General features: G+C 35.9%; 1 protein-coding gene across 1 annotated transcript in view; it reads left to right on the forward strand.

Annotated features, from left to right (window-relative positions):
• LOC110382621 (cyclin G) overlaps positions 1-18,137 on the forward strand; it is a 42,129-nt gene that overhangs the window by 688 nt on the left and 23,304 nt on the right. The window lies entirely within an intron of this gene.

Genomic DNA, 18,137 nt, shown 5'->3' on the forward strand with positions numbered 1-18,137 from the left:
GGCACATGTTCAAGCATGTTCATTTCATTGCATAATCATTTTAAATAGGTACCTATGATTAACCTTCAATTTTAAAGTGTGGTGTAATATCTGTTGTTTTAAAATTTTAATTTTAAACAATTTTTTTTAATTAAACAAATGTTAAACACAATTTTCTAGTCTAATATTTCAGTTTAAATCATCGTTGTACTAAAAAGTATGAATTTGATTGATTAGTCCACGATAATCTCGACAATTACTGAATGGATTTTCATTCCGATTTCTAGTAATTGAAAACGATTCTTCAGGAGGTGTACATAAAATACGTGAATATAATATCCCAAGTGCAACCAGGGTTTGTCGCTATTTTTATATAGAACAATAGTCGAAATTTTACAGTTTTAATACAACAATGTATACCAAAAATTTTCTGGGGTCAACTACCACTGCATAGAGTTCATTGACTTAAATTAAAATTGCATTTTACTTTACTTTTATTATTATTTGAAATTGAAATTATAATTGACTTTCATAAGATATTTGTTCTATATGTATGGGAAGTCCAAAGTTCAGTTATAACCTATTCCTCAATCCTGACCAGTCATGTTCACACGGAATAAGTGAAGATCTGTTTTTTAAGTGAATTGCTGACCACACATATACTATGTACAGAGATTTTATGAAATGGTAGATATCTAAGGACGTCTGCTCATGCTGCTGCCACTTTGCATCTACACAATATCATGTAGAAACATACATATTAGTATTGCTGTCTCTGCATGTTGGTTGCAGTCATGGCAGCATCCAAAACCTACCTGTTTTTTTTTTTTTTTACGACGTCAAAAATCACCAAATGGCCCCTCCCGCTGTGGGTTAGCAGCGGTGAGGGAGTGTCAGACTCTTACTGACTAAAAACCGTTGTGTTCCGTCGTAGGCCTTTTATGTGCCAGGGCCGCGGTAACTCTTTCGAACAACCCGCAGCGTCCAAAACGTACCTTAATGACCGTATTGTGTCAATAAAAATATTAACACAGTATGGAATTACTCTGTAACTTCATAATGTCCTCATTAGCAAAATTCTCTTCTCATACCATAAATGGTAACTCATTCTTTCTTAGGTATGAATCATAATCTTATTTTAAACTGAACGCAAAAGGGTGATCTTATTTATTTCGTTTTGACAGTTTCATCAGCTTAAGGGCTGAGTAACAGAATTCTTTACGCATGAGTCATACTTTTGTAAAATGACTACATTATTACGAAGTTTAGATCATTTATTTAATATTAACAGTTTTCAATCTGAAATTTAGTCTTTTCTGTTATACTGGGACCGCTAAATACCTAATCCAATTCAGATAGAATTTAGGTTGAAACCTAATAGACAGTTTTTACCCGACTGCCAAAGAAGGAGGGTAATGTTTTTCGAGTGTATGTAAGTATGTATGTATGTATGTATGTATGTATGTCTGTTCCTTTGTGACCTCCTGTAGCCTAAACGGCTTGATGGATTTTGATGTATGAGGTATCGTTAGATTTGTCTTGATTACGGGAGTGTCATAGGATACATTTTATCCTAAAAGTCCCACGGGATATTTTTTCTAAATTTCCCTTTAAAAAAATATGTATGCGGTATCATTAGATTCATTTCAATCACGGGAGTAATTAATATAGGATACGTTTTTTCTCAAAATTCCCACGGGAACATGTTAATTCTGCGTCAACGCAAAGCAACTCATGCGTTAGCAAGCAAAAAGCGATTCTTTTGGCGATACAATCACGTCGTCTTGATCAAATGCATGAACGTCGTCTTGATCGTCTTGAACGTCGCATTGGCGGTAAATTTATGTTGCGGAGTAACATCACTCGTAATCTAAAGCCAAATGTCGTCGAAATAATTTAAAATGGTACTTACATATACATAGTCTTCTACATCTACAACATTTTCGTTAAATAAAAACAGCTAAAAGTTATAAATAAAAGAATTATTATTAAAAACAAAATACCCGACTGCACACTAAAAAGAGTAAAACAAGCCCCACAATAATATTGATCAATACAACTTTACTGAATATAATTTATAAATATTGATGGAAAGCATCGCAGGCGGGGACCACCTTGACCGCCACCAACGAAAATTCTGCTAAATGGTGCACAACCGAAATGACTATAAATAAGCCTCTGTTGGTCCCCGCCTGCGATGCTTTCCATCAATATTTATAAATTATATTCAGTAAAGTTGTATTGATCAATATTATTGTGGGGCTTGTTTTACTCTTTTTTTAGTGTGCAGTCGGGTATTTTTATAGTCAGAAATCAATATACAGAAATCCAACTGTATTTCAGTGCCTCTAGTTACAGATTAATGCAATATTTTACATTTTATGTTCAGGATAATAGCTGCCTTATCATTAATCATGCTATTTTTAAAATAACCGTTACAATATATAATAATACTTCTGCGTGTAATAGTGATGTCACTTTAGGTATTAAAATTCATAATGTGCAAGCCAATTTCAAAGATTTTAAGTAAAGACAACCTTTTGAAATAATGTAGACAAATAAAAATTTAAACCATAATGTTTTTAGAACCAACTTGAAACTATCCTATAGTCTGCCATTTTCTGTGCAGCGTAAGAGAGTGACAGACTCTTACTAACTAAAACCCAACATCCCGCAGTAACTCTTTCGAAACAATCCTGTAGGTCCAGCCCTAGGATTTACGAGTAAAGTAGCCAAAGCTATTTTGTCGCGAAAGTACTACAGACATACACCCAGTCACCTTTCTATTTATAACATTAGGGATTAAGACCTTCTTTACAAGTTTTATTTTTTTGTTGGTATTTCAATAATACCCCGTATAACGTAACACAGACACGCAGTAGCGTTTCGACACATTCTTATCTGCCCTAATTTGGGCTTATCTTAGTTTTAAAACTCGAACATACAACAGAATAGTTTACAGGCGTTTCGATAAACGTGACTAAAGAGGTTTCCGTTTTAATGTCTATGGTTTTAAAAGTAGGTTATGGCTTTTGTCTATGTTTTTGTTAAAAAAGGTGATAATACAGGAAGAAATTCCTTTGGAATATTACATTCTCAGTTAAGACAGTTAAGAATTCTTCATTCAGATCCTCCTTACACTAGCTGTTTCTGCTCGGTTTGAACCGCTTTCCGTGGTGACTGTAGCTCGTACCCGAATAAAATATAGCCTATGTTTCTCGAGGATAATGAAGGTTCCCAACGAACAAACACAAGAATAAGTTTCCTCTACATTATATTTATATAGATTTTCAATGCAAAGCAAAACTTTGAAAGAAAAACGGTCAAATACGGGCACAGCTGCTATATGCATGAAGTCACGTAGACACTAAGAAACTGCGCCGAATTTCTCGTTCGTAAACAAGTTTATGTAGTTGTTTTCATCCAAATAATCTTTAGATATTTTATATGAGGAGCACAGTCAAAACATAGCTCAAGGTATTCGAAGAAAATTTAAAAATTGTCAATAAGTACTCTAAATCACTGACTTTGTATTTAATTATTTAGTGTGTTCTTTATAACCGACTGCTAAAAAGGAGGTTTCCAGTGTATATCTCTCGTTTGGCTGAATCAATTTTTGATGCAGTTTTCGGAGGAGTATTTGTCAGACTCCGGAGAAGGTTTTAGGACATATTAACCGACTAAAAAAAGCAACAAATTTTTTTTTTTTTTTGTATAAAGTTTTTTATTGTCTGCGTTCTTAAAAATTATAGGAAGAGCTTAATCAAAGCTGAGCACTCAAAAGCCATAAAAATGTCCCTTAAACTGGACAGCTGACATTCAATACGGACCATCTGCCGTCACCACATGTCGGTTCCAGTCAATCGTATGCTCATTACGCCCGAATAAATTGCTAAAAAATGTGCACGTTTCGCCGTTTTGCTGGGTATTTGCATATAATTGATTATTATTGGTTATAGCCTGTGCAAAGGACTTTTGGTAACCTAAGGAAATCCGGACGTAAATGTTTGAAGAAACTAAAGAGGAATTATAAATAAACCAATGAAGATGTTTCCTTATTGTCAAGTATGCGTAATCGTAAATGTTTAAAAAAAAACTACTTAAATAATACACCTTATATTATACTTCTACAAGTCCGACAAATACTATGCTGAAAACTGCATCAAAGTCGCATATAGTTATAGGCACGGATATTGAGCTCTCGGCGGATGAGTGGGGATCGCTTTCCGCACTGTGCACATAAGGCAATAAACCAATATTGCTTCTGCGCAGGTGAAGGTCAGGGCTCAATATCCTCGCCGATAACTATACAAAGGTACACACAAGTCAAATTGAGACCCTTCGTGTGTTGAAGTCGGTAAAAAATAAGAAAGACAGCGTGCATCGAAACGTGTCCAAAGATCGGCAAACGAGTTCTTTCATCCAATGATAATTAAACGACGCGACAGTATAAAAACAACAATCACGTTTTCAACATGTGAAAATCATGTTAATCTTTTGCTGATAATGTTTTAATACTTAAAACTTCGTATTACTGTGCTCTTTGATATTGAACTGTAATATTTTGTAACTTAAAGTATATGTATGTGTATTGTAATGTAATAGTTCAGAATCTATACCTACCTAACCTGTACTTTGAGAGAGACGTTTTTTTTTTCTGTACCTTAAAGGCTCCGAAAACTACTGAACCTGAAAACATTTTTCACTGTTGAAAAGCTACACTCATTCTGAGGCTATATTTTATCTTGGAACGGGCAGTAGTTCCCATGGGACGCGGTCGATACCACGGGAAAACGGCTAGTACGCTATACAAAAACTGAGTTTTCCTAAGATATGTGGATTGAAAATGTGTTCATATTCTAAAAAACATTTATCACATGTGTGTTAGCTTCGTGAGTACAAATATGACGTATTCGCCTCTATGCCGTTGGATTAGATCTAATCATGATGTGACCACAGATTAAAGAGCGTCGATCACGCTTGTTTTCGTCTTCAAACAAATTAAATTAACTAATCTAACGATAGATCGATATGATTCGCTACAATCAATAATCAGCACTTTAGTATCCTATGTTTATAGATTTAGAAATAAATAACTTTTTGACGTAATTTCGCGAGCGACGACCTTTAAAAAGGCAGGACAGATAACAAAAAGTTTTTTGTAAATATTGATTTAGCAGGATTAGGCTTCTATTAGGCCGACCTGTATGTAACTATGTAAAGGAATTTATGGTAGGTAACTAAAACCATCTTCCAAGGATCGTAGCGTCTCGAAAATTGACAGCTGTACGTAGTTCTGATGACAATACAATAATATGGTACTGTCGAACTGATCTGATGATGGAGCCGGAAGATATGAACTGGAACTTCATGAAGGATTTTGGGTTTTTACGTATATGTATGTATTTTTGTAAAATCGTGTTTTTCGTTTAAATTATATATTATTTTATTTGTGATATAAAATCCCAATGACGCCAAAAGAAGTTTGTCTTATTTTACGGTTCTTTAGGTAAAGCAGAAAAACTGCGCATTTGCCATACGATGACGTAGTCACCTATAGTACAAAATACTCTACTCTTCTTATTGTTAAGCGCAAAACTTGTTTGTACAATTGTTAGTGACGCGATTTCTGCGCAAAACCAATTTGCCTTGAAATCATTATTGTTACAATAATCCGCTTTAATGCTATTACTTGAAAGGACCTTCATTAGCATATCTTTGCGTTCTTTTGTTGAGCATCACGGCTGGTATTGGCTAAAGGATAGGTAGGAGTCCAGTTGTAGACCATGACGTTTAGGAGAGAGCGGGAAATAGGTTGTCCTTTTGAAAGGACTCCTAAGTATTTTCAAATTCCTAAGATAGTTAGCTGTTCCCGTTGACTGTTGTATGCAATGCCTACATCAAATCAAACGATGTCCACTCCCGCTGCGAGTGCAGCGTGAGTAAGTGTCAGTCTTACTGTCTAAAACCCACAATGTTCCTTTTGGAGCTCCTTGTGTGCAGTAACTCTTTCAAACAATCCCGCAGCCTGGGCAGGCCATCTCTTACATAGCAGAAGATGACCCAATAATTTGAATCTAAAGAGGCTCAACTCAAAAGAGTAACCTCAGCTAGCATATGACAGTACCAAGGTTTTTAATTGAATGCACAATTGACGGGTTTACCTTCAAAAATTAGCTATGGTGTTTATACTCACGATTTGTATTTGAAAGTTCGCTCAAAACCTTGGTGGTTGAGAGCCTCCAAATGTAGCTAATGCTTAATTTGAATTCAGTTCCGTTTTGTTAATTGGCCATGGGCTGTCTTATTTTGCGAACGTAAAATCTGACTTAATCCTGTATGCAATAAGCTGAACATGAAAATCTAAAGCGTTAGTGCGTTATAAGATCGGAAGTAAAGTCAAAATGTAGTCATAAACATAGGAGTAAGAATTCTAGGCTCTTCTCTACATGAGCAGTATTTTGGCAAAAAAATCTGGAATAAGTTTTTGTGAAACCGCAAAATAAAAATAACATAGAAAAACATTGGTCACCTTTTATGAAGTGTGGTTTATTTTTTAACCAGTTGGCGACAAGCCAGTTGTATGATAACCTACATGCTTTGGTCCTCTAAATAGCATAGACCTTGAACAAATTGGTGCCTCCATGTAGGTAGCATGATAAAAAGTTTCGATAAAAAAAAAAAAACGGTTGAGTAGCTCTATGATAAGGTGTGACAGTTTCCTAGTGTATGAGGAAATAGTTTTAATTATGGACCAGAGATTAACGTACGGATTTTTTTAAATAGATTTTTCCCCGGAATTACCTTCTGATGATTTCTTTTTCAAATAGAAATTGGACGCTAGACGATAAAACACAGATACTTTTGGTAGCCGTCTTCTTTCTATCATATAACTTCCAATCTCCTTATATAAGAGACTCATATATGAATGTCAAGATACCCTCGAAAAGTTCAAAGTCAAATAGTCTTTCCTTTTTACCCAAGTACGCAAGTGGAGGGCGACAGGTCGTGACGTTCAACGTGCAAACATATTGATACTCGATACGAATTCACGCATCCGTATCTCAAAGAAATCTATGACAATAGAATGAGCAAATACATTTGCACCCATTGTAGTGAGGTTAATGTTTGTGAGAAGTTTTATATGAAACTGCTGTTTTTGTGCTGTTATTGAGAACTTGAGAAGTGACTGAATTTTATATTCCACCTCTATGCTGTCTTTCTCGAAAGTTCTTAGGTTTTTATTCATCTAGTCACTATGGAAGCGCGGGTTTTATCAGGTTCAAACACAGCTGTGATCCGATGTTCCATCATGAAGTTCCAGTTCATATCTTCCGGCTCCATCATCAGATCAGTTCGACAGTACCATATTATTGTATTGTCATCAGAACTACATACAGCTGACAATTTTAATGCCGCTACGATCCTTGGAAGATGGTTTTAGTTACCTTAGATTCCATTGTATAGTTAGTTACATACAGGTCGACCTAATAAAAGCGTGATAAAATTCACCTATTCTACACTGCTTACGTCACTATAGCTAATTAAAAGTCGATTCGTTAGTACTAAATAGAGCAACATGAACGTAAATTGTACGTTTTACTAGTAATAGTACGTTTTCGTAGTACGAAAGGCCTTGTCCCTGATTTTCTATTTCATTCAGCGGAATATGTTAGGCGGTCTACACTCTTGGCCACCGGATAAAATGGCGACTCCTCATTTCGTAAGGACGCTAGATTTTTGTTTAATAAAGCTGTCATCGGCCTTTGATCGCTCACGAAATAATAAATGTTACTAGCTTCCGCCAGCGGCTTCGCCCGCGTAGAGTTCGGTTATATCGCTTTTCCAAGAGAATTCTCCAAAAGTCCGGGATAAAAACTATCCTAAGTTCTTTCTCAAGGTCAGCTCTATCTCTGTACCAAATTTTATTAAAATCAGTTCAGGGGTTTAGACGTGAAAGCGTAACACACAGACAGGCAGAGTTACTTTCGCATTTATAATATTATTAGAGATGATCCTGCAAAATGAATGAACGTCTAATATTCAAATCTTTTGATGTGCCATACCATACTTCTCTTAATTTCAGCCGAGTTATAATTACGTATTGAAAGCGTTAAGTTTAAAACTCAGAGTTTAGAGGTGACTCTTGGTATAGCGACCTCATTTTATAAGGTCGCTAAATTATCGAGGGTCACCGGGATAAGCATATAGAACTCAAATATTCAATTTTATTTAAACCAGTCCTGGATAGACGACCTTGAGTTTGAGTATGTTGTTTTGAAATGCAAATTTTATTGCGGTCTAGCCATTTTATTTGCAAAATTAATGTTTCGAGCTGTTTTGTATTATTCTATTTAATCGGCCGATGTTTTTCGAAGTATTTTTATTTGCGAAGTAAGAATATATTGTCATGTTTCTAGTTGAAGAAATATTGGCTTGTTTTCTCTTTTTAACACGCTTTTATTAGGTCGATCTATATGGAACTATGTAATGGTATCTAAGGTAACTAATCTAACCATCTTCCAAGGATCGTAGCGTCATGAAAATTTTCAGGTGCATGTTGTTCTGATGACAATACAATAATATGGTACTGTCGAACTGATCTGATGATGGAGCCGGAAAATATGTACTATAACTTCATGATGGAACACCATATCATAGCTGTGTTTGGACTTGTTACAAAAGTCTTCTAATTGTGTCCAAGCGTGTTTTTATAATGTTTAATTCATTATTAGTAAGTACACAGTATTCAGTACTGAAGAATTGAAAAGGCAAAGCATGTTCGGCTCTTCTTTATTAGAATCAAAATACCACAGAACTGCTACTGTTCTCCAAAAGGATCTAGACACACGGCAGTGTGTCCGCCAAGTTCGAGCAAAAAAGCGACACACCGGCCGTGGGTTATATTACACGAACCATTTCGGGCCAAATTCGACCCCCCTGTAACTCAAAATCTATTTTATTTACGCATATCAAATTTCTAGTATCTGTTGAGACCCCCTCACTTATCTAAAATACAAAATTTCATTAATATACCTATTGTAGGTCTTGAGATATTGACGTCAGAAAATCGCTATTTTTACTATACACTTATTCACTGATTCACTTATTCACTGACTCACTCATCAAAAACCTAGACCACTTCCAATGGTCGTATTGACTTGAAATTTGGCATGGAGGTAGGTCTTTATGTCAAGGTAAAGGGAAAAATCTGAAAATGGCCAAGTGTGAGTCGGTTTCAAAATAATGAAGGTGTTTTATACCCGGTGTAAATTTATACCCCTAAGGAACTAAAACGAACTAAATTTATCTATATTTATATAATATATCTTCGAATGGTACAAAGGTTTGTATTTAGTCAAAGTAAAGTAAAAATCTGAAAACGGCCAAGTGTGAATCACTTTCGAAAATAACGAATGTGTAACTTTGATCCACGAACATAATATATGATAACATGTCATGTCAGTCAGTTGGTAAATCTAGTCCATTTAGTTAATCTAGTTCATTTCTTTGTAAGAAACATAGTGCATATTAAAAAATCTAAAAATAGTATAAATGAGACATTTCTTTAACTAACTTCATCATAAGAAAAAATAAAATAAACAACCTTACAAAAATAAATGAAATCCCACCCAAAACAAAAATGTGAAAGACTGCCAAGTTCGATAATATGGGAATGCTTCGCCTATAAAAGAAGTGAGATCTGAATAAGTACCAAGTTCCATACACATACCTCAGTTAAAAATAGTTACTTTTTAATGATGATTACTTGGCAAGTTTTAATAGAAAATTAAATACTTGATTCATTGCGTTTAGTAGGTTTATAACAAGGTGTATGAAAACTTGCCAAGTAACATCATTAAAAAGTAACTATTTTTAACTGAGGTATGTGTATGGAACTTGGTACTTATTCAGATCTCACTTCTTTTATAGGCGAAGCATTCCCATATTATCGAACTTGGCAGTCTTTCACATTTTTGTTTTGGGTGGGATTTTTAAAGTAAACTCACAACGTTGACCTATTTTTATCCCCCCCCTCACTGGTTATCGTGAACAACAACTGGCCTTGTTTCACTACATGTATGTATATGTAGTTTTTATATCGACTGTAATTTATTCACTTAATTGATATGCCGAAATTAATGTGTAAGTAGTGTTAGTGGGTTTTTGTGGTCGTTTTGAAGGCAGAAAATATGTTTAGAGGTGTGTGTTCAAATGGTAGTGTAGCCACTTATTTTTTTTTTACAACATTTTTAGCACGTGTAAAAAGTCGGTAGGTAGGACGTATGTAGGTTTCCCCTTAAAAAATAGCCTTGCTCGAACTAAAACTATCTTAAACTGAAAAGCAGTGGTTCCTAAGATTAGCGCGTTTCAAACAAACTTTGTGTCTTGATTGAATCTATACGCAGTCCTATATCTAGAAATTATAAAGACGAAGTTACCAATATCACAATTAAGTCTCATCAAGCTTAGAAACCATATTATATCACTCTAACCTAACTAAAGCATACGTTTGAAATTACACCCATACAAAAACACGTCATTCTAAATACGTTCCGCTTAACAGAACACGAGCCTTATCAATAGAGTTGAAACCGTTGCCTAGCAACCAGGCTGTCAACGTCAGAAGTATGACGTCACAGTATAAGAACCTTTGAGAAGTACGAATTATTGGCCAGGTCAACGGGGTCATGCTTTCTGAAGCGTGGAAGGCGTACTATGAAATTTTGTTGAAGGTTTTAGCAGGGTTTTTAGCTGACTGCAAAGAAAGATCCCTACTTCTCTACTAATATTATAAATGCGAAAGTAACTCTGTCTGTTACGCTTTCACGTCTAAACCACTGAACTGATTTTAATAAAATTTGGTACAGAGATAGAGTTGACCTTGAGAAGTATAGTTTTTATCCCAGACTTTTGAAGAATTCTCTCGGAAACGCGATATAACCGAACTCTACGAGGGCGAAGCCGCGGGCGGAAGCTAGTTATTAATAAGCGCTTTGCGAACGCACAGTAGTATATTGTTCGGACATTTGGCTTTCGTCAAGTCTATAGTAACCAACATCAGAGCAACAACAATATTTGACAAGAATTATAATGACTTGACGTCAATTCAACCTACATACGTACTACGCAAATTAACCTTGGTAAATTAGCCACGAGTCATGAGCATACTATATTAGGAAATAAAGCCATAGGATACGCGATTAAAGGAAGGAAAACAAATGTTTTAAGGCCGACTGCTACTAAAACGATGAGGCCGACCTCCGTACGAGGTTATACTTTACTGTGATTGGATTACCTGTCTCTTTTAGTTTGTGCAGTCTTCAATTGGCATCTGTGCTAAATAATTAACAGCCACTAAGTCTGACACCAGTCTAACCAAGGGGTATTGGGTTGCCCGGGTAATTGAGTTGAGGAGGTCAGATAGACAGTCGCTTCTTGTAAAGCACTGGTACACAGCTGCATCCAGTTAGACTGGAAGCCGTCCCCAACATAGTTGGGAAAAAGGCTCGGAGGGTGATGAAATTTGTAGTCCTAAACTTTGAGGGCATAATACTGCCTGTAGTCCAAACTACGAGGAATCTATAGAAAACGCTTTAGCGATCGAACGAACTGCAGACTCTCCGGTCGTGTCGTGCCCTCCTATTGAGCTATGAGAGTGAAGGAATAGTGAGTGCACCCGTGTCCAAGCAAATTCTTGTGCGCTATAGCAAGAATGTTCTGCGCAGCTGGCTGATCTCCTTATATGAGAACAGCCGCCGTAGCCACAAATTGACTTGCACGCCATGATTACAGAAATATAGGGACTTTTTCTACACAGTTCACGTAATCAATATCACCATATTTATGTAACAGCAACATAATATAGGGTTTCTAACATCGTCCACTGAACATGTTAGATATAGCGATAGCTTGATAACGTCATAGGTTTTATGTCCTACCCACATGGTAACAATTTTGTAATAAAGTGCAAGTTATAAATGCTGTGTTATTTTCATGGTCGATACTCTACCCTTGAATTAGAAATTAGAAGTTGGTTATTAATTTTGCTATGAGCATTACTTGTATCGAGTTGTATGAAGAAGGAATGTCTCGATAATAAGGGGTTTAATCACTAGAAGCAGGTCTGACAATCAGTCTTTCCAAGGGGTATTGTGTTGCCCAGTTGAGGAGGTCAGTTGCCAGTGGTACTCAACTGCATCCGATGAGACTTAAAGGCAATTACAACATAGTAGGGAAAAGGCTACTGACTGGAAAAAACCTTTCGCGTACCTTCTTCAGAGGTGGTTCATATAATTGCTGGGCCTTTGTACTCGTGGTCCTGTAATTCGCTTAGTACTTATTTCAATAAGTGAAAATTTTCGCCCAACTGCAAATTGCGTCTAAATCAATTTGCAAAGTTAGTAACAGCTGTTATTATTTGAAGGTGACATTTTGATCAGTATGACGTTTCTACATGTTTTTGTTATTACATCCTAAATTGATACGCGATAGCAAATGATAATGAACGTCTATACTTAGCTTTCTACGTAGTACGAAAATATGTTTACTTGTGATAAAATCTATAAGGAGGAAATCTCAGCTTTCAAGGATACTGCCCTTATTCCAGTTTCACTTTTGGGTCACACACAGCGTGTTTTCCCCTTACATATTTCTTTGTCTGGTGTTATTTCACAAGTGACATTATTTTCAATTATATCTCAATCTTTCACACAATCCATCCATAGTTTCTTTGGTGATTTACTGATAATTTACTGGTGATACCTTTCCTCAGATATTAGAACATTTTGCAATCGTCTTTTTTCTCTGATTCTGTTTGAAAAGTCGGCAAACTTTGCTTATGAAGTAGGATAAAGCAACAATTATAACGTTAAAATTATTATTTAAGTTGACCCACGACACAAATATTTTCAAACAAACATCGACACACTGGTTCCAAAAAATAAATCAAAAGAAACCTACCAGCATCATCTTAGTATTAAAATATAAAATATGCGCCCACGCACACAAACACGATTATAGCAAGATCATTCGAGAGTATGAGGTCATAATGTAGAAAACAAGCTACCTTGAACAATTTGAAAGAAAAAAAAACATGGGCAATCGTCCATGGCTTTGAACGTACATCGGCATTGTAATATTACGAAACACATTACGTATGAAAATGAAGATATTTTCATAATATTTTCACTTGCCAAAATGTACGTGGAAATATTACGTATCAACCTACGCGAAAAACAAACAAACATGACCAAATTAAGGTGTTTTGTTCTCGTGGAAATGTGTTGTTTTTCTGCTACTAATTGTTTTCTGAATATCTCGAGTTCCTATTTTTGGCGTCCTTAGCGCTGTATGTGGGTGAAACATTATATCCAAAGAACAATAAAACAGCTTTCTATACATTTTGAAATTGCACTGCAAGTTTCAGAATATAAGTTGCTAAAGATTGCATTTGTCGAAAAATGTGAGAAAAGCTGAAAGAACATTTCAATACAAAATGTGTACAGTTGTGCATCAAACGCGAATTCTATCTCTATTGCCAATCGGTTGTACCCATTCTAACTGTTTAGTATTCTGCCCACGATCCAACCGCTTTGGGTACAAATATCGCAAATGGCATACATAGCAGTTTGCTAATCTTCTTCGACACAGTTTTCACTAAGCCTAAATTACGTAGTTTTACTACTAGTTGCTAAGTAATTCCTTCATAACCATAGGAAGTATTGTTGCAATATTTAATTAGTCCATTTTCTAAATTGCCTCAGAGAGTTTGCTAGTAGAAAAATCAAGTTTTTTCCGAGTCCTTGACTTAAAAATCAGTATTATTTTCTACACACAAAAAATTGACCTTGATTACCGTGTATCGTATAGAAAACGCAATTTCTTTATTTCGTAAACTGCTTTGTACCAATGCTAACAATATAATCATTTAGGCATGTCTCAATTTCATTTGTACACTCGTACGCAATATTTGGTAAAGGTCATAACCTGATGTGAGATTGTTTAAAAAGTCTACCACTTTTAGGGATTGCTAAGGGCTATTGAAGGATGATTTTGAGTCCTTGCACTGTCTGTTGAAAGAGTAATTTGATGTCCTAACCCAAGAGGCCCTATTAATTATTCGGTTAATCACGTAAACCTTCAAGGGCAGAACCATTTTTACCGTGTTTTGGACTTTGAGCGCCCATTTAATTGTCAGATTTCCACTTCCTACTACATGAATATGATAATTTATATTGTCGTAATGAAAAAACTTTGACTTTGAAAATGATTCTTCTCACATTTAAGAAAATATTGAACATATTTTTGTTGACACCGAACCCTTGACCGGTTTCATTGACAACGTGCTCGCGTGCAGGCCAAGGTACCCAGTTATTTTTGAACGACCTCAGTTAACTTGCCTGCAATCATCTGTGTCCTGGTATGAGTATTTTAGGTCCCCTAGTCACACAACTGGATTATTGGGGCAAATAGGTTTTAGTTCGTTTGACTTATATGGTCCTATATATTCAAGAGGAACCAGTCCTTCTTTGAAATTGTTATGACGACAAAATCAAATTATTTAAGCTAGTTTTTCGTGAGCTTCTGTGTCTTTAAATAACTAAAAGGAATGAAAACTTTGAAGATCCTTCCCGATTCTGAACGTTTTCACTTCATCAAGACATACAAAGGGTTCTGCGTTCGCCCCATCCTAATTAGTCTCAGTTATTTCTGGGTTCCGTTTGAACTTGAAGGCGTCCGCTCGTCCGGCCCCTTAGATTTTACCTGCTTCTAAAAATACAAGCACGTTAGTTTTAACATTCGTTGTTTGTGCCAAATACTTGTGTAACAGTACAATTAGATCTTGTCATCGTTTGGATAACACATTTTTCTGTAACTCGAGCCATGGTCATTTTAAACCTTCCTGTCTGCCAACCAATTATAAGGGATAGCTTTAAAATCCCCTTAATTTACATCTAAAAACTTTCCACATTGGTGATACAGCTATGCTTGAAGGCATTCCTGAAGACGGTTAAAGTTTTTTTTAAATAATCCCACTTCATAAAGCATATTATACAAGTCCAATGATGACCAATTAAGGGGGACGCGTCGAAATCGCTCGAAAGAAATTGCGTGTCGCGTGCCGTCTGCCTAAACCGGTTCTCTATTCGTGCTGATGATTTATTTGCCCAAATTGGTTATGGGCTGAGTAGCAGGATGATACAGGTTCGGAATCGGACACACGCGAACTTTCATCTTTAAATTTTAAACATTTCTTTGTAAATCATCTGCATTTCTTACGTGGGGAGTAAGTTTCTGGCTGCGGGATTGTTCGAAAGAGTTACCGCGGCCCGGATACGCTAAGGGCTCGATAAGGAACATGTTGGGTTTTAGTCAGTAAGAGTCTGACACTCCCTCACGCTGCTAACCCACAGCGGGAGGGGTCATCTGATGATTTTACCACCAAAAAAAGGACAAGTTTCGTGATTTCGACGTCTTCAACGTCTAGTTACAATTCTAATCTCAATGTCATTTCTGTGAAATTTTCCAGCCTAGTTTTTATCAGTTTCCCAATCGATAAGATACGATAGATACAGAATCTTGTCTAGTATCTAACTTACATTCTTAATATTTTGCCAGTGTTTTGAGTAAGATAATTTTCTCTTCAACACAATGCTTTATTGTGTCCTAACTTCAAATTTCAAAAGGTATCTAAAGAGAGACAATAGAAAAGTTTTTGCCATCAGTTCAGTAGAATGATGTCATCGACATATATTTTTAAACCGCCGTAAAGGACTGGTCGTGCGATTAGCTTGTCCGTTATCTTGGCAGCTGTGTTCCGGTAACTTAAGTGTAGGGCTGCCATCCGTCCGGGTTTCCCCGGATTTGTCCTCGTTTTGACCCCGTCCGGGGGACGTCCGGGCGGGTTTTCAAGCAGCGTCCGGGGAAAACCCGGACACTTTTCATGTAAGAAATCAACTTACTGTATTTACGTATCTATCGGTATTATGAAACAAAACACTAACTTCATTCAGTGTAAGAGTACCCGTCCGGGGAAAAAATGCGATTTACGTCAAATGTCCGGGTTTTTTAAAATCTTTGTCCGGGTTTGGCGAAATTCGAGATGGCAGCCCTACTTAAGTGGACCGATTCGTGAATAATTTTCTATGAAAAAACACGGCATTGTAACAAAAAATTGGTTTAAACTTGGATTTAGGATAGCATGTTTTAAAGTACAGCATTTTTCTGTGAGGTAATTTTGATATGTGGATGATTCTCCAAAAATACTGTCCTAGAAAAGCAATAAGTAATTATCATTTCACAGCTGCTGGCTTTAAACGCCAAATGTCATATTTCATAATGTTAAAACCTCTGTTATCTGTTAATTTAAATTGTTTACACACATTATCAAGCACGAGCAGCCTTAGCGGGAGATCACGCCACGAACACATTAATTCAATAAAAAACAACATATTTATGAACAAATACACGTGAAAAACATAATTCATAGGACCAACTTGGTCGGCCATTAATTTCGTTTAACAGCTCTGTCCCAATTTCGCGCCAATATGCTCCCCGGAATAGACGTACATATGTTTGAATTTGGAACGACGCGGCGTAGTCTATGATAGCAGCCATGTTGTAACGGTAAATACTTGACAGTTTACACTCTATGGTCGTTTTTTCTGAAGAAGTTTTGTTTTGGTCCTTGAAGACGGATTATGTACTAAAATTAATGAATTGTTGAATATTTAGCTAATGTTCGAGCGTTCAAATATTTTTATTTTAATGGCAGATTATTAATTAAAAGTCATCAGATCTGCTGATGTCCTCGTAAATTATGCGAAGAATTCGTACGACTTTCTTTGGACGATAAACTATTCATTATTAATGGACTTGTCAAACAAGAATTTTTAAGAAAAAATATCTTAGGCTTGAGAATCGTAGATAGACAAACATCCACCCGCCGTTTCACCCGTGGCAAGTATTTCGCGCACGCGGATCAAAAGTAGCCCATAGCCTTCCTCGATAAATTGGCTATCTAACATTGAAATATTTTTCTTGAAATCGGATCAATAGGTAGTAGTTCCCCAGATAAGCGCTTCAAGCAAGCAAACAAAATAATTTAGATTATACTATTAGTATAGTCTACTTCGACAATACGACAGCTCCTTAACCTTGATAACCAGTATATAGACTGAATATTTAGTAACAAATAGGACAGATTTTTAGGAACAATAAATACTCACTGTAGCCGAAAATATGGCGTTTAGTTCCTAAGAAACAAAACCTCTATAAAACAATAGAAATTCAATTGTGTCTCGCGTATATCTGCGCTCCAACATACTTACATCGCGTTAAAAAGTATGCCAATTCATAGGTGGTACTAACTACTCAATTGTCACGTATACATTTATGAAGATGGGCACACCCTTTTACATAAGAAGCCAGCTTCACCATAAAATCGTTGACTCTGTGACGTCACAGTTGTGTAATTGTCTACCTACCCGTGTTTAATACGCGTGCGAATAGGTACAGGCTTTCCAAAACGTTTTTATACTGCTCATTGTTTTATTAATTATTTTTTTGTCGTTGTTGCTAAGTGCCACACATTGTTATAATGAGTAAGAAAAAAATCGCCCAAAAAAGTAGTTTAAACTACTATGGCTTTACTACAAAAACTTAAACATCTGTTTTACACTTGTCTAAAAAAATTGTGGCTGCAAAATGAATCATATGTCAACGTCATAATTTGAAATTTTTTTTAGACAAGTCTTAAACTGACGTTCAAAAGTTTTTGTGGTAAGACGGCTTACGGCTAGTGTTTAAACTATTTTTTTTTTGAGTTAGTTAGCTTAGTGTAACCGACGAAAGAGTTCTGGGTTTTCACTAACTAACCCGGATAAATTACAGAGGATAATAGATAAGTAAATGAAACAAAATCGAACAAATACTGTAACATGTAATTACCTACACAGTTAACTAAATCCCTATTTTTCTCATATTGTTTCGTTTAATCATTGCCATGATCTCATTTTGGTCAGGGAAAAATATAATACGCTTTTGTATGTACATAAACTCATTATGTTAGAACAATCGGCTAATTTTGTCGCATTGAAATAACTATTATAATAATGAGTATAATAACAACTACGCTTGCAAGTGTTACGCAGTTT

The sequence above is a fragment of the Helicoverpa armigera genome, chromosome 31, assembly GCF_030705265.1.
Source record: "Helicoverpa armigera isolate CAAS_96S chromosome 31, ASM3070526v1, whole genome shotgun sequence".
In the NCBI taxonomy this organism is placed as follows: domain Eukaryota; kingdom Metazoa; phylum Arthropoda; class Insecta; order Lepidoptera; family Noctuidae; genus Helicoverpa; species Helicoverpa armigera.